Raw genomic sequence first — 19,306 nt, forward strand, 5'->3', positions numbered from 1 at the left:
ATTCACTCCTCCACCCATTAAACTGTCAATCAATATCTATTAAACAATCTGCCTATCAACATCCATTAAACATTCTGTCTATCAACATTAATTAGACTATCTACATACAACTTTTTAAGTATTTACTGTGGGTCCCTCTCAAGCAGCGTTTATATGTCCTCCCTCGCTCCTCGATCCTCAATGATCTACATAAAGAAAGATAGAAGAAGGGCTAGACTATCCCATTGTTGCCGCTCCATCATTCTTTATGTAGATCAGTGAGGAGCGAGAGAGGACGCGTAAACGCTATATGAGAGGCACCTTCTGTCTCAGGCTTTAAGCATACAATCTCATTAAGACTACAGATCCTGTTTCACTACTTCCTCTGTCCACAACTGTTTCAAAATAAAGGTCCTCACTGCAATAATACATTATTAAATCATTTAACCACTGAAACTACTCAACTATTGAACTGTTCAACCATTCCAACTGTCAGTTATCATCCACTATGCCTCCAGTCAACTACATGAAACCTCCATGTACCTAGCAACCAACATAGCAACCATTAAAATTAAGTGTTTATGACCGTTTCCATAGCAACCAACATGATTATACTGCAGTAACTTCTTGTTTCCTGATAGTGGCCACCATGGATACCCTAGCAACAAATGTTTCAAAATAAAAGTCCTCACTAGCAAGTTAGCTAGTTAGCATTGTTAGCATAGTTAGCATTTTTAGTATAACTGCAAAAAATCATCAACTAAGTTAGCTAATCAACCTGGTTAGCATTGTTAGCAAATTTAACATTGTTAGCATAGTTAGCATTTTTAACATTACTGCTAGAAATCATCGGTTAAGTTAGCTAATCAACCTGGTTAGCATTGTTAGTAAAGTTAGCATTGCTAGCATAATAAGCATTTTTAGCGTAACTGCTAGAAATCATTAGCTAAGTTAGCTAATCAACATTTTAACATGAATAGAAATCATTAGTTAAGTTAGAACTGGAACGTTTCATCTTTAAAACGTCTACCTTCACACTATCAACTCTCTGTAAACTATGCAACCACCATGTTTACCCTAGCTACACCTTAGTAACCATATCTACATTATCTATCTATTTTTGCATTTTCATGCACTGGTAATTCCTTGGAATTGCATTTCTAGTTAGAGTGCATGAAAATGCACTCTACTGTTATCCGATATCTTTTTATTATTATTTTTATTTTTCTTCTAACGTTTTTGTGCGTCCAATTCAGCTTCAACCGTTTAACGTAGAAACTTCGTTCAAACTGCGCTGCGTAGGTCTTACTTAGGTGACTTCAGCTTTGTATTTTTCAACTTTGAAAACTTAATCGTTGAATTTATATTAATTTTTTAAACCATTTTTTCTCCCATAGACTTAACATTGGATTATGACATCATAATAGGGCAATTAGAATCTTATGCCAGGTGGCCAGCCCCACCTGCAGCAGCTCTCTCTCTCTCTCTCAGGCTTTAAGCATACAATCTCTCTGAAGACTACACATATCCTGTTAAACTGTTTCCTCTGTCCACAACTGTTTCAAAATAAAAGTCCTCACTGCAATAATACACTATTAAATCATTTAACCATTGAAACTACTCAACTATTTAACTGTTCAACCATTCCAACTGTCAGTTATCATCAACTATGCCTCCAGTCAACTACATGAAACCTCCATGTACCTAGCAACCAACATAGCAACCATTAAAATTAAGCGTTTATGACCGTTTCCATAGCAACCAACATGATTTTACTATAGTAACTTCTTTATTCCTGATAGTGGCCACCATAGATACCCCATCAACAAATGTTTCAAAATAAAAGTCCTCACTAGCAAGTTAGCTAGTTAGCATGGTTAGCATTGTTCGCATAGTTAGCATTTTTAGCACAACTGCTAGAAATGGTTAGCTAGATTAGCTAATCAACCTGGTTAGCATTGTTAGCATAGTTAGCATTTTTAGCATAACTGTTAGAAATGATTAGCTAAGTTAGCTAATCAGCCTGGTTAGCATTGTTAGCATTTTTAACATAACTGCTAGAAATCATTAGTTCAGTTAGAACTGTAATGTTTAAGCTTTAAACTGTCTACCTTCACACTATCAGCTTTCTTTAAACTATGCAACCACCATGTTTACCCTAGCTACACCTTAGTAACTATATCTACATTATCTACTGTATCTATACATTTTTGCATTTTCATGCACTCGTAATTTCCCTGGAATTACATTCTCTAGTTAGAGTGCATGAAAATGCACTCTACTGTTATCCGGTTTCTTCTTATTATTATTATAGGCGATTATTCTTCTTCTAACGTTTTTGTGCGTGCAATTCAGCTTCAACCGTTTAACGTAGAAACTTCATTCAAACTGCGCTGCGTAGGTCTTACTTAGGTGACTTCAGCTATGTATTTTTCAACTTTGTAACTTTTATACTTTTTGAACTATTAAATAAAAACTATTAAAATTTCCCCATAGACTTAACATTACATTATGACATCATAATAGGGCAATTAGAATCTTATGCCAGGTGGCCAGTCCAGCTGCAGCAGCTCTCTCTCTCTCAGGCTTAAAGCATACAATCTCTCTGTGAAGACTACATATCCTGTTAACCGTTTCCTCTTTCCACAACTGTTTCAAAATAAAAGTCCTCACTGCAATAATACACTATTGAATCATTTAACCATTGAAACCACTCAACTATTTAACTGTTCAACCATTCCAACTGTCAGTAATCATCAACTATGCCTCCAGTCAACTATATGAAACCTCCACGTACCTAGCAACCAACATAGCAACCATTAAAATTAAGCTTTTGTGACAGTTTCCATAGCAACCAACATGATTATACTACAGTAACTTCTTTATTTCTGATAGTGGCCATCATGGATACCCCAGCAACAAATGTTTCAAAATAAAAGTCCTCACTAGCAAGTTAGCTAGTTAGCATGGTTAGCATGGCTAGCATAGTTAGCAATTTTTAGCATTGTTAGCATTTTTAGCATAACTGCTAGAAATCATTAGCTAAGTTAGCTAATCAACCTGGTTAGCATTGTTAGCATTGTTAGCATTTTAAGCATAACTGCTAGAAATCATCAACTAAGTTAGCTAATCAACCTCGTTAGCATAGTTAGCATGGTTAGCATTGTTAACATTTTTACATAACTGCTAAAAATCATTAGCCAGGTTAGCTAATCTGGTAATCAGGTTAGCTAATTCAATTTCAAACTGTCTATCTTCGCACAATCAACTTTCAAAAACCATGAAACCACCATGTCTACCCTAGCAACACCTTAGTAACCATATCTACATGATTTATCTGTACATTTTTGCATTTTCATGCACTCGTAATTTCCTTGGAATTACATTCTCTAGTTATTAGAGTGCATGAAAATGCACTCTACTGTTATCCGGTTTCTTCTTATTATTAGAGTGCATGAAAATGCACTCTACTGTTATCCGACATCTTCTTATTATTATTTTTCCTCTAACGTTTTTGTGCGCGCAATTCAGCTTCAACCGTTTCACGTAGAAACTTCATTCAAACTGTGCTGCGTAGGCCTTACTTAGGTGACTTCAGCTATGTATTTTTCAACTTTGTAACTTTTATACTTTTTGAACTATTAAATAAAAACTATTAAAATTCCCCCCATAGACTTAACATTGCGATTATGACATCATAATAGGGCAATTAGAATCTTATGCCAGGTGGCCAGTCCAGCTGCAGCAGCTCTCTCTCTCTCAGGCTTTAAGCATACAATCTCTCTGTGAAGACTACATATCCTTAAACTGTTTCCTCTTTCCACAACCGTTTCAAAATAAAAGTCCTCACTGCAATAATACACTATTAAATCATTTAACCATTGAAACTACTCAACTATTTAACTGTTTAACCATTCCAACTGTCAGTTATCATCAACTATGCCTCCAGTCAACTATATGAAACCTTCATGTACCTAGCAACCAACATAGCAACCATTAAAATTAAACATTTATGACAGTTTCCATAGCAACCAACATAATTTTACTGCAGTTACTTCTTTATTCCTGATAGCGGCCACCATGGATACCCTAGCAACAAATGTTTCAAAATAAAAGTCCTCACTAGCAAGTTAGCTAGTTAGCATGATTAGCATAGTTAGCATTGTTAGCATTTTTAGCATAACTGCTAGAAATCATTAGCTAAGTCAGCTAATCAACCTGGTTAGCATTGTTAACATAGTTAGCACTGCTAGCATAGTTAGCATTTTTAGCATAACTGCTAGAAATCATTAGCTAAGTTAGCTAATCAACCTTGTTAGCATTTTTAACATAGTTAGCATTATTAGCATAGCTAGCATTTTTAACACAACTGCTAGCAAACATGACCTAAGTTAGCTAAGCAATCTGATTAGCATATCAGCATTATTAACATTAAACATCCATTAAACTATATCTATTGGCATCCATTTAAAATGATTTACCTATCAACATCAATTAAACTATCGGTCTGTCAACATTCATTATATTATCTTTTTATCAACAGCTTTTAAGCTATTCACATTTAATTTTAGACTGTCTATCTTCACACTATCAACTTTCGTAAACTAAGAAACCACCATGTCTACCCTAGCAACACCTTAGTAACCATATCTACATGATTTATCTGTACATTTTTGCATTTTCATGCACTCGTAATTTCCTTGGAATTACATTCTCTAGTTATTATAGGCGATTATTCTTCTTCTAACGTTTTTGTGCGTGCAATTCAGCTTCAACCGTTTAACGTAGAAACTTCATTCAAACTGCGCTGCGTAGGTCTTACTTAGGTGACTTCAGCTATGTATTTTTCAACTTTGTAACTTTTATACTTTTTGAACTATTAAATAAAAACTATTAAAATTTCCCCATAGACTTAACATTACATTATGACATCATAATAGGGCAATTAGAATCTTATGCCAGGTGGCCAGTCCAGCTGCAGCAGCTCTCTCTCTCTCAGGCTTAAAGCATACAATCTCTCTGTGAAGACTACATATCCTGTTAACCGTTTCCTCTTTCCACAACTGTTTCAAAATAAAAGTCCTCACTGCAATAATACACTATTGAATCATTTAACCATTGAAACCACTCAACTATTTAACTGTTCAACCATTCCAACTGTCAGTAATCATCAACTATGCCTCCAGTCAACTATATGAAACCTCCACGTACCTAGCAACCAACATAGCAACCATTAAAATTAAGCTTTTGTGACAGTTTCCATAGCAACCAACATGATTATACTACAGTAACTTCTTTATTTCTGATAGTGGCCATCATGGATACCCCAGCAACAAATGTTTCAAAATAAAAGTCCTCACTAGCAAGTTAGCTAGTTAGCATGGTTAGCATGGCTAGCATAGTTAGCAATTTTTAGCATTGTTAGCATTTTTAGCATTGTTAGCATTTTTAGCATAACTGCTAGAAATCATTAGCTAAGTTAGCTAATCAACCTGGTTAGCATTGTTAGCATAGTTAGCATTGTTAGCATTTTAAGCATAACTGCTAGAAATCATCAACTAAGTTAGCTAATCAACCTCGTTAGCATAGTTAGCATGGTTAGCATTGTTAACATTTTTACATAACTGCTAAAAATCATTAGCCAGGTTAGCTAATCTGGTAATCAGTTTAGCTAATTCAATTTCAAACTGTCTATCTTCGCACAATCAACTTTCAAAAACTATGAAACCACCATGTCTACCCTAGCAACACCTTAGTAACCATATCTACATGATTTATCTGTACATTTTTGCATTTTCATGCACTCGTAATTTCCTTGGAATTACATTCTCTAGTTATTATTATAGGCGATTATTCTTCTTCTAACGCTTTTTGTGCGTCCAATTCAGCTTCAACCGTTTAACGTAGAAACTTCGTTCAAACTGCGCTGCGTAGGTCTTACTTAGGTGACTTCAGCTTTGTATTTTTCAACTTTGAAAACTTAATCGTTGAATTTATATTAATTTTTTAAAACATTTTTTCTCCCATAGACTTAACATTGGACTATGACATCATAATAGGGCAATTAGAATCTTATGCCAGGTGGCCAGCCCCACCTGCAGCAGCTCTCTCTCTCTCAGGCTTTAAGCATACAATCTCATTAAGACTACAGATCCTGTTTCATACTTCCTCTGTCCACAACTGTTTCAAAATAAAAGTCCTCACTGCAATAATACACTATTAAATCATTTAACCATTGAAACTACTCAACTATTTAACTGTTCAACCATTCCAACTGTCAGTTATCATCAACTATGTCTCCAGTCAACTACATGAAACCTCCATGTACCTAGCAACCAACATAGCAACCATTAAAATTAAGCGTTTATGACCGTTTCCATAGCAACCAACATGATTTTACTACAGTAACTTCTTTATTCCTGATAGTGGCCACCATAGATACCCTATCAACAAATGTTTCAAAATAAAAGTCCTCACTAGCAAGTTAGCTAGTTAGCATGGTTAGCATTGTTAGCATAGTTAGCATTGTTAGCATAGTTAGCATTTTTAGCATAACTGCTAGAAATGGTTAGCTAAGTTAGCTAATCAACCTGGTTAGCATAGTTAGCATTGTTAGCATAACTGTTAGAAATGATTAGCTAAGTTAGCTAATCAGCCTGGTTAGCATTGTTAGCATAGTTAGCATTGTTAGCATAACTGCTAGAAATCATTAGTTCAGTTAGAACTGTAATGTTTAAGCTTTAAACTGTCTACCTTCACACTATCAGCTTTCTTTAAACTATGCAACCACCATGTTTACCCTAGCTACACCTTAGTAACTATATCTACATTATCTACTGTATCTATACATTTTTGCATTTTCATGCACTCGTAATTTCCCTGGAATTACATTCTCTAGTTATTTTTCTTCTTCTAACGCTCGCAATTCAGCTTGAACCGTTTAACGTAGAAACTTCATTCAAACTTTGTTGTGTAGGTCTTGCTTATGCCATATGTGCTTTGTATTTTTCAACTTTGTAACTTTTATACTTTTTAAACTATGAGTTAAAAACTATTACCATTTCCCCCATAGACTTAACATTGCTCATTATGACATCACGGCAGCAATTAGAATGTTACCCCAGCTGGTCAGCCACCTGGGCACCAACTGTCAGTTTCTCTCAGGCTGCATACAATCTCTCTGAAGACTACACATATCCTGTTAAACTGTTTCCTCTGTCCACAACTGTTTCAAAATAAAAGTCCCCACTGCAATAATACACTATTAAATCATTTAACCATTGAAACTACTCAACTATTGAACTGTTCAACCATTCCAACTGTCAGTTATCATCCACTATGCCTCCAGTCAACTACATGAAACCTCCATGTACCTAGCAACCAACATAGCAACCATTAAAATTAAGTGTTTATGACCGTTTCCATAGCAACCGACATGATTATACTACTGTAACTTCTTGTTTCCTGATAGTGGCCACCATGGATACCCTAGCAACAAATGTTTCAAAATAAAAGTCCTCACTAGCAAGTTAGCATGGTTAGCATTGTTAGCATTTTTAACATAACTGCTAGAAATGATTAGCTTAGTTAGCTTATCAACCTGGTTAGCATTGTTAGCATAGTTAGCATTTTTAGCATAGTTAGTATTTTTAACATAACTTTTAGAAATGATTAGCTGAGTTAGCTAATCAACCTGGTTAGTATTGTTAACATAGTAAGCATTGTTAGCATAGTTAACATAACTGATAGAAATCATTAGCTAGGTTAGCTAATCAACCTAGTTAACAACATTGTTAGCATAGTTAGCATTGTTAACATTTTTACCATTTCTGTTAGAAATTAGTGAAGTTAGCTGATCAACCTGGTTAGCATTGTTAACATAGTTAGCTTTGTTAGCATTTTTACCATAACTGCTAGAAATTAAGCTTTAAACTGTCTACCTTCACACTATCAGCTTTCTTTAAACTATGCAACCACCATGTTTACCCTAGCTACACCTTAGTAACTATATCTACATTATCTACTGTATCTATACATTTTTGCATTTTCATGCACTGGTAATTCCTTGGAATTGCATTTCTAGTTCTTATTAGAGTGCATGAAAAATGCACTCTATTGTTATTACAGTGCATGAAAATGCACTGTACTGTTCTTCCAAGGCTTCTTCTTATTATTATTCCGCTGATAAAATTCATTTTTTCTATTCAGCTTGAACCGTTTAACTTAGAAACTTCATTCAAACGTCGCAACGTAGGTCTTAAATAGGGGAAGGCTGCTAAGTATTTTTCAACTTTGTAACTTTTATACTTTTTAAACTATAAATTAAAAACTATTACAAATTTCCCCATAGACTTAACATTGGCCTCTATGACATCACAATCGGATCATTAAGCAATTAGAATCTTATGCCAGGTGGCCAGCCCCACCTGCAGCAGCCCTCTCTCTCTCAGGCTTTAAGCATACAATCTCTCTGTGAAGACTACATATCCTGTTAACTGTTTCCTCTTTCCACAACTGTTTCAAAATAAAAGTCCTCACTGCAATAATACACTATTAAATCATTTAACCATTGAAACTACTCAACTATTTAACTGTTCAACCATTCCAACTGTCAGTTATCATCAACTATGCCTCCAGTCAACTACATGAGACCTCCATGCACCTAGCAACCAACATAGCAACCATCAAAATTAAGCGTTTATGACCGTTTCCATAGCAACCAACCTGATTTTACTACAGTAACTTCTTTATTCCTGATAGTGGCAGCCATGGATACCCCATCAACAAATGCTTCAAAATAAAAGTCCTCAGTACCAAGTTAGCTAGTTAGCATGGTTAGCATAGTTAACATTGTTAGCATAGTTAGCATTTTTAGCATAACTGCTAAAAATGATTAGCTAAGTTAGCAAAGCAACCTGGTTAGCATTGTTAGCACAGTTAACATTGTTAGCATTGTTAGCATTTTTAGCATAACTGCTAAAAATGATTAGCTAAGTTAGCTAATCAACCTGGTTAGCATTGTTAGCACAGTTAACATTGTTAGCATTGTTAGCATTTTTAGCATAACTGCTAGAAATCAGTAGCTAAGTTAACTTATCAACCTGGTTAGCATTGTTAGCATAGTTAACATTTTAGAATACCTGTTAGAAATCATTAGTTAAGTTAGAACAGGAATGTTTAAGCTTTAAAATGTCTACCTAAACACTATCAACTCTCTTTAAACTATGCAACCACCATGTTTACCCTAGCTACACCTTAGTAGCCATATCTACATTATCTATCTATAATTTATTTTTGCATTTTCATGCACTGGTAATTCCTTGGAATTGCATTTCTAGTTATTATTCTTCTTCTAACGCAGCCAATTCAGCTTCAACCTCTTAACGTAGAAACACCATTCAAATTTTGTCGCGTAGGTCTTACTTACGCGATGTGGGCTTTGTATTTTTCAACTTTGTAACTTTTATACTTTTTAAACTATTAGTTAAAAACTATTACAATTTCCCCCATAGACTTAACATTGCTCATTATGACATCACGGCAGCAATTAGAATCTTACTCCAGCTGGTCAGCCACCTGGGCACCAACTGTCAGTTTCTCTCAGGCTAGAGCATACAATCTCATACAAGTGCATACAATCTCTCTGAAGACTACATATTCTGTTCCCCTGTATCCTCTGTATACAACAGTATCAAAACTAGAAATGCAATTCCAAGGAATTACCAGTGCATGAAAAGGCAAAAATAGATAGATAATGTAGATATGGTTACTAAGGTGTAGCTAGGGTAAAAATGGTGGTTGCATAGTTTACAGAGAGTTGATAGTGTGAAGATAGACAGTTTAAAGATGAAACGTTCCAGTTCTAACTTAACTAATGATTTCTATTCATGTTAAAATGTTGATTAGCTAACTTAGCTAATGATTTCTAGCAGTTACGCTAAAAATGCTTATTATGCTAGCAATGCTAACTTTACTAACAATGCTAACCAGGTTGATTAGCTAACTTAACCGATGATTTCTAGCAGTAATGCTAAAAATGCTAACTATGCTAACAATGCTAAATTTGCTAACAATGCTAACCAGGTTGATTAGCCAACTTAGTTGATGATTTTTTGCAGTTATGCTAAAAATGCTAACTATGCTAACTATGCTAACCATGCTAACTAGTTAACTTGCTAGTGAGGACTTTTATTTTGAAACATTTGTTGCTAGGGTATCCATGGTGGCCACTATCAGGAAACAAGAAGTTACTGCAGTATAATCATGTTGGTTGCTATGGAAACGGTCATAAACACTTAATTTTAATAGTTGCTATGTTGGTTGCTAGGTACATGGAGGTTTCATGTAGTTGACTGGAGGCATAGTGGATGATAACTGACAGTTAGAATGGTTGAATAGTTCAATAGTTGAGTAGTTTCAGTGGTTAAATGATTTAATAGTGTATTATTGCAGTGAGGACCTTTATTTTGAAACAGTTGTGGACAGAGGAAGTAGTGAAACAGGATCTGTAGTCTTAATGAGATTGTATGCTTAAAGCCTGAGACAGAAGGTGCCTCTCATATATAGCGTTTACGCGTCTTCTCTCGCTCCTCACTGATCTACATAAAGAATGATGGAGTGGCAACAATGGGATAGTCTAGCCCTTCTTCTATCTTTCTTTATGTAGATCATTGAGGATCGAGGAGCGAGGGAGGACATATAAACGCTGCTTGAGAGGGACCCACAGTAAATACTTTAAAAGTTGTAGATAGTCTAATTAATGTTGATAGACAGAATGTTTAATGGATGTTGATAGGCAGATTGTTTAATAGATATTGATTGACAGTTTAATGGGTGGATGAGTGAATGGTCTGAAGAAGATGAATGGATAGAAGGTTGGATGGAATGTGCCTTATATTCTTGTTAAGAGAGACACTGATACAGCTCTCTGAGAGTAGTTGACACAGGTGTAATCAATTTAACTGGCTAGTCTTAAGAGAGCCAGTGTACTCTTAAAGCCTGAGACAGAGTAAATAATTTAAAAGTTGAATGTAGATAGTCTAATTAATGTTGATAGACAGAGAGTTTAATGGATGTTGATAGGCAGATTGTTTAATGGATGTTGATAGACAGTTTAATGGGTGGATGAGTGAATGGTCTGAAGAAGATGAATGGATAGAATGTTGGATGGAATGTGCCTTATATTCTTGTAGAATGGAGAGACACAGCTCTCTACTGAGAGTAGTGGATACAGATACAGGTGTAATCAATTTAACTGGCTAGTCTTAAGAGAGCCAGCCTGAGACAGAGTAGATTGTTTAAAAGTTGAATGTAGAGCGTCTAATTGATGTTGACAGGCAGACTGTTTAGAATGGGTGGATGAGTGAATGGTTTGAAGAAGATGAATGGATATAAAGTTGGATGGAATTAGGAGGACTTATTTTGATACTGTTGTGCGCAGAGGATACAGGGGAACAGAATATATAGTCTTCAGAGAGATTGTATGCACTTGTATGAGATTGTATGCTCTAGCCTGAGAGAAACTGACAGTTGGTGCCCAGGTGGCCGGCCACCTGGCGTAAGATTCTAATTGCTGCCGTGATGTCATAATGAGCAATGTTAAGTCTATGGGGGAAATTGTAATAGTTTTTAACTAATAGTTTAAAAAGTATAAAAGTTACAAAGTTGAAAAATACAAAGCCCACATCGCGTAAGTAAGACGTACGCGACAAAATTTGAATGGAGTTTCTACGTTAAGCGGTTGAAGCTGAATTGCGTGCGTTAGAAGAAGAACTAGAAATGCAATTCCAAGGAATTACCAGTGCATGAAAATGAAAAAATGTATAGATAGATGATGTAGATATGGCTACTAGGGTGTAACTAGGGTAAAGATGGTGATTGTATAGTTTACAGAGAGTTGATGTGTGAAGGTAGACAGTTTAAAGCTTAAACATTCCAGTTGTAACTTAACTAATGATTTCTAAATGGTATGTTAAAATGTTAACTATGTTAACAATGATAACCAGGTTGATTGGTTTACTTAGCTAATGATTTCTAACAGTTATGGTAAAAATGCTAACAATGCTAACTATGTTAACAATGCTAACCAGATTGATCAGCTAACTTAACTAATGATTTCTAACAGAAATGTTCAAAATGCTAACTATGCTAACAATGCTAACTATGCTAACAATGCTAACCAGGTTGATTAGCTAACTTAGCTAATCATTTTTAGCAGTTATGCTAAAAATGTTAACTATGTTAACAATGCTAACTATGCTAACCATGCTAACTAGCTAACTTGCTACTGAGGACTTTTATTTTGAAACATTTGTTAATAGGGTATCCATGGCTGCCACTATCAGGAATAAAGAAGTTACTGTAGTAAAATCATGTTGGTTGCTATGGAAACGGTCATAAACGCTTAATTTTAATGGTTGCTATGTTGGTTGCTAGGTACATGGAGGTCTCATGTAGTTGACTGGAGGCATAGTGGATGATAACTGACAGTTGGAATGGTTGAACAGTTCAATAGTTGAGTAGTTTCAATGGTTAAATGATTTAATAGTGTATTATTGCTGTGAGGACTTTTATTTTGAAACAGTTGTGGACAGAGGAAACAGTTAACAGGATATGTAGTCTTCTGAGAGACTGTATGCTTTAAGCCAGAGAAACTGACAGTTGGTGCCCAGGTGGCCGGCCACCTGGCCTAAGATTCTAATTGCTGCCGTGATGTCATAATGAGCAATGTTAAGTCTATGGGGGAAATTGTAATAGTTTTTAACTAATAGTTTAAAAAGTATAAAAGTTACAAAGTTGAAAAATACAAAGCAGGCATGGCATAAGCAAGACCTACGCAACAACGTTTGAATGAAGTTTCTACGTTAAACGGTTGAAGCTGAATTGGCTGCGTTAGAAGAAGAAGTTTAACTAGAAATGCAATTCCAAGGAATTACCAGTGCATGAAATGCAAAAATAGATAGATAATGTAGATATGGTTACTAAGGTGTAGCTAGGGTAAACATGGTGGTTGCATAGTTTACAGAGAGTTGATAGTGTGAAGGTAGACAGTTTAAAGCTGAAACATTCCAGTTCTAACTTAACTAATGATTTCTATTCATGTTAAAATGTTAACTATGGTAACAATGATAACCAGGTTGATTGGTTAACTTAGCTACTGATTTGATGCAGTAATGGTAAAAATGTTAACTATGTTAACTATGCTCACCAGGTTGATTCGCTAACTTAGCTAATGATTTCAAGCAGTTGTGCTAAAATTGCTAACTATGCTAGCAATGCTAACTATGGTAACAATGCTAACTTAAACTAACAATGCTGACCAGGTTGATTAGCTAACTTAACTGATGATTTCTAGCAATAATGTTAAAAATGCTAACTATGCTAACAATGCTAAAATTGCTAACAATGCTAACCAGGTTGATTAGCTAACTTAGTTGATGTTTTTTGCAGTTATGCTAAAAATGTTAACTATGCTAACAATGCTAACTAGCTAACTTGCTAGTGAGGACTTTTATTTTGAAACATTTGTTGCTAGGGTATCCATGGTGGCCACTATCAGGAAACAAGAAGTTACTGCAGTATAATCATGTTGGTTGCTATGGAAACGGTCATAAACGTTTAATTTTAATGGTTGGTATGTTGGTTGCTAGGTACATGGAGGTTTCGTGTAGTTGACTGGAGGCATAGTGGATGATAACTGACAGTTGGAATGGTTGAACAGTTCAATACTTGAGTAGTTTCAGTGGTTAAATGATTTAATAATGTATTATTGCAGTGAGGACCTTTATTTTGAAACAGTTGTGGACAGAGGAAGTAGTGAAACAGGATCTGTAGTCTTAATGAGATTGTATGTTTAAAGCCTGAGACAGAAGGTGCCTCTCATATAGCGTTTACGCGTCCTCTCTCGCTCCTCGATCCTCACTGATCTACATAAAGAATGATGGAGCGGCAACAATGGGATAGTCTAGCCCTTCTTCTATCTTTCTTTACGTAGATCATTGAGGATCGAGGAGCGAGGGAGGACATATAAACGCTGCTTGAGAGGGACCCACAGTAAATACTTTAAAAGTTGTATGTAGATAGTCTAATTAATGTTGATAGACAGAATGTTTAATGGATGTTGATAGGCAGATTGTTTAATAGATATTGATTGACAGTTTAATGGGTGGATGAGTGAATGGTCTGAAGAAGATGAATGGATAGAAGGTTGGATGGAATGTGCCTTATATTCTTGTTAAGAGAGACACTGATACAGCTCTCTGAGAGTAGTTGATACAGGTGTAATCAATTTAACTGGCTAGTCTGAGACAGAGTAAATAATTTAAAAGTTGAATGTAGATAGTCTAATTAATGTTGATAGACAGAGAGTTTAATGGATGTTGATAGACAGATTGTTTAATAGATGTTGATAGACAGTTTAATGGGTGGATGAGTGAATGGTCTGAAGAAGATGAATGGATAGAATGTTGGATGGAATGTGCCTTATATTCTTGTAGAATGGAGAGACACAGCTCTCTACTGAGAGTAGTGGATACAGATACAGGTGTAATCAATTTAACTGGCTAGTCTTAAGAGAGCCAGCCTGAGACAGAGTAGATTGTTTAAAAGTTGAATGTAGAGCGTCTTATTGATGTTGATAGGCAGACTGTTTAGAATGGGTGGATGAGTGAATGGTTTGAAGAAGATGAATGGATATAAAGTTGGATGGAATTGGGAGAACTTATTTTGATACTGTTGTGCGCAGAGGATACAGGGGAACAGAATATGTAGTCTTCAGAGAGATTGTATGGTTAAAGCCAGAGAAACTGACAGTTGGTGCCCAGGTGGCCGGCCACCTGGCCTAAGATTCTAATTGCTGCCGTGATGTCACAATGAGCAATGTTAAGTCTATGGGGAAATAGCTCAATGTTAAATCTATGGGGAAATCGTTTTTTAATTCATAGTTTAAAAAGTATAAAAGTTAAAAAGTTGAAAAATACAAAGCAGACATGGCATGAGCAAGACCTACGCAACAACGTTTGAATGAAGTTTCTACGTTAAACGGTTCAAGCTGAATTGCGTGCGTTAGAAGTAGTGGAATAATAACTAGAAATGCAATTCCAAGGAATTACCAGTGCATGAAAATGCAAAAATAGATAGATAATGTGGATATGGTTACTAAGGTGTAGCTAGGGTAAACATGGTGGTTGCATAGTTTACAGAGAGTTGATAGTGTGAAGGTAGACGTTTTAAAGATGAAACGTTCCAGTTCTAACTTAACTAATGATTTCTATTCATGTTAAAATGTTGATTAGCTTACTAAGCTAATGATTTCTAGCAGTTACGCTAAAAATGCTTATTATGCTAGCAATGCTAACTTTACTAACAATGCTAACCAGGTTGATTAGCTAACTTAACCGATGATTTCTAGCAGTAATGCTAAAAATGCTAACTATGCTAACAATGCTAGATTTGCTAACAATGCTAACCAGGTTGATTAGCTAACTTAGTTGATGATTTTTTGCAGTTATGCTAAAAATGCTAGCTATGCTAACAAAGCTAACCATGCTAACTAGATAACTTGCTAGTGAGGACTTTTATTTTGAAACATTTGTTGCTAGGGTATCCATGGTGGCCACTATCAGGAAACAAGAAGTTACTGCAGTATAATCATGTTGGTTGCTATGGAAACGGTCATAAACGCTTAATTTTAATGGTTGCTATGTTGGTTGCTAGGTACATGGAGGTTTCATGTAGTTGACTGGAGGCATAGTTGATGATAACTGACAGTTGGAATGGTTGAACAGTTAAATAGTTGAGTAGTTTCAATGGTCAAATGATTTAATAGTGTATTATTGCAGTGAGGACTTTTATTTTGAAACAGTTGTGGACAGAGGAAACAGTTAACAGGATCTGTAGTCTTAATGAGATTGTATGCTTAAAGCCTGAGACAGAAGGTGCCTCTCATATAGCGTTTACGCGTCCTCTCTCGCTCCTCACTGATCTACATAAAGAATGATGGAGCGGCAACAATGGGATAGTCTAGCCCTTCTTCTATCTTTCTTTATGTAGATCATTGAGGATCAAGGAGCGAGGGAGGACATATAAACGCTGCTTGATAGCAATAAATACTTTAAAAGTTGTATGTAGATAGTCTAATTAATGTTGATAGACAGAATGTTTAATGGATGTTGATAGGCAGATTGTTTAATAGATATTGATTGACAGTTTAATGGTGGATGAGTGAATGGTCTGAAGAAGATGAATGGATAGAAGGTTGGATGGAATGTGCCTTATATTCTTGTTAAGAGAGACACTGATACAGCTCTCTAGCTGAGAGTAGTTGACACAGGTGTAATCAATTTAACTGGCTAGTCTTAAGAGAGCCAGAGTGTACTCTTACAGCCTGAGACAGAGTAAATAATTGAAAAGTTGAAGGTAGATAGTCTAATTAATGTTGATAGACAGAGAGTTTAATGGATGTTGATAGACAGATTGTTTAATAGATGTTGATAGACAGTTTAATGGGTGGATGAGTGAATGGTCTGAAGAAGATGAATGGATAGAATGTTGGATGGAATGTGCCTTATATTCTTGTAGAATGGAGAGACACAGCTCTCCACTGAGAGTAGTGGATACAGATACAGGTGTAATCAATTTAACTGGCTAGTCTTAAGAGAGCCAGCCTGAGACAGAGTAGATTGTTTAAAAGTTGAATGTAGAACGTCTAATTGATGTTGATAGGCAGACTGTTTAGAATGGGTGGATGAGTGAATGGTTTGAAGAAGATGAATGGATATAAAGTTGGATGGAATTAGGAGGACTTATTTTGATACTGTTGTGCACAGAGGATACAGGGGAACAGAATATGTAGTCTTCAGAGAGATTGCCTGAGAGAAACTGACAGTTGGTGCCCAGGTGGCTGACCAGCTGGAGTAACATTCTAATTGCTGCCGTGATGTCATAATGAGCAATGTTAAGTCTATGGGGGAAATGGTAATAGTTTTTAACTAATAGTTTAAAAAGTATAAAAGTTACAAAGTTGAAAAATAGAAAGCACATATGGCATAAGCAAGACCTACGCAACAAAGTTTGAATGAAGTTTCTACGTTAAACGGTTGAAGCTGAATTGCGAGCGTTAGAAGAAGAAGTTTAATAATAACTAGAAATGCAATTCCAAGGAATTACCAGTGCATGAAAATGCAAAAATAGATAGATAATGTAGATATGGTTACTAAGGTGTAGCTAGGGTAAACATGGTGGTTGCATAGTTTACAGAGAGTTGATAGTGTGAAGTTAGACAGTTTAAAGATGAAACGTTCCAGTTCTAACTTAACTAATGATTTATATTCATGTTAAAATGTTGATTAGCTAACTTAGCTAATGATTTCTAGCAGTTACGCTAAAAATGCTTATTATGCTAGCAATGCTAACTTTACTAACAATGCTAACCAGGTTGATTAGCTAACTTAACCGATGATTTCTAGCAGTAATGCTAAAAATGCTAACTATGCTAACAATGCTAAATTTGCTAACAATGCTAACCAGGTTGATTAGCTAACTTAGTTGATGATTTTTTGCAGTTATGTTAAAAATGCTAACTATGCTAACAATGCTAACTATGCTAACCATGCTAACTAGCTAACTTGCTAGTGAGGACTTTTATTTTGAAACATTTGTTGCTAGGGTATCCATGGTGGCCACTATCAGGAAACAAGAAGTTACTGCAGTATAATCATGTTGGTTGCTATGGAAACGGTCATAAACACTTAATTTTAATAGTTGCTATGTTGGTTGCTAGGTACATGGAGGTTTCATGTAGTTGACTGGAGGCATAGTGGATGATAACTGACAGTTAGAATGGTTGAACAGTTCAATAGTTGAGTAGTTTCAGTGGTTAAATTATTTAATAGTGTATTATTGCAGTGAGGACCTTTATTTTGAAAAAGTTGTGGACAGAGGAAGTAGTGAAACAGGACATATAAACGCTGCTTGAGAGGGACCCAGAGTAAATACTTTAAAAGTTGTATATAGTCTAATTAATGTTGATAGACAGAATGTTTAATGGATGTTGATAGGCAGATTGTTTAATAGATATTGATTGACAGTTTAATGGGTGGATGAGTGAATGGTCTGAAGAAGATGAATGGATAGAAGGTTGGATGGAATGTGCCTTATATTCTTGTTAAGAGAGACACTGATACAGCTCTCTGAGAGTAGTTGACACAGGTGTAATCAATTTAACTGGCTAGTCTTAAGAGAGCCAGTGTACTCTTAAAGCCTGAGACAGAGTAAATAATTTAAAAGTTGAATGTAGATAGTCTAATTAATGTTGATAGACAGAGAGTTTAATGGTTGTTGATAGACAGATTGTTTAATGGATGTTGATAGACAGTTTAATAGACCTCTGAAGTTCGCCTACAAAAAAGCCACCATCTTTGCCCAAATAAGGAGATCCGGTATCTCAAGATTTTTTCTATGGGAAAATAACATGGGGATTTTGAATTATCGCACCTGTTACACTCTCACTGGGACGAAGAAATTGGAAAAGCAGACGTTTTGCGCTACAAAGTTTTGTCCTCTGCCTTCAAGTGCATACTGTGATCTTCGATAGGTGAAGATGGCACACTTTGATCTTCGCTACCCCAGAGCTAACTTACAATGCAACTTGCCATAGGCAGTTAGCTTCAATTAACTCCCGGATCTCCTTATATGGGCAAAGATGGCAGCTTTGGATCCTTTTTGTAGGCGAACTTCAGAGGTCTATGGGTGGATGAGTGAATGGTCTGAAGAAGATGAATGGATAGAATGTTGGATGGAATGTGCCTTATATTCTTGTAGAATGGAGAGACACAGCTCTCTACTGAGAGTAGTGGATACAGATACAGGTGTAATCAATTTAACTGGCTAGTCTTAAGAGAGCCAGCCTGAGACAGAGTAGATTGTTTTAAAGTTGAATGTAGAGCGTCTAATTGATGTTGATAGGCAGACTGTTTAGAATGGGTGGATGAGTGAATGGTTTGAAGAAGATGAATGGATATAAAGTTGGATGGAATTAGGAGGACTTATTTTGATACTGTTGTGCGCAGAGGATACAGGGGAACAGAATATGTAGTCTTCAGAGAGATTGTATGCACTTGTATGAGATTGTATGCTCTAGCCTGAGAGAAACTGACAGTTGGTGCCCAGGTGGCTGACCAGCTGGAGTAAGATTCTAATTGCTGCCGTGATGTCATAATGAGCAATGTTAAGTCTATGGGGGAAATTGTAATAGTTTTTAACTAATAGTTTAAAAAGTATAAAAGTTACAAAGTTGAAAAATACAAAGCCCACATCGCGTAAGTAAGAC

Source organism: Sardina pilchardus, unplaced genomic scaffold (genome assembly GCF_963854185.1).
Source record: "Sardina pilchardus unplaced genomic scaffold, fSarPil1.1 HAP1_SCAFFOLD_80, whole genome shotgun sequence".
NCBI lineage: Eukaryota > Metazoa > Chordata > Actinopteri > Clupeiformes > Clupeidae > Sardina > Sardina pilchardus.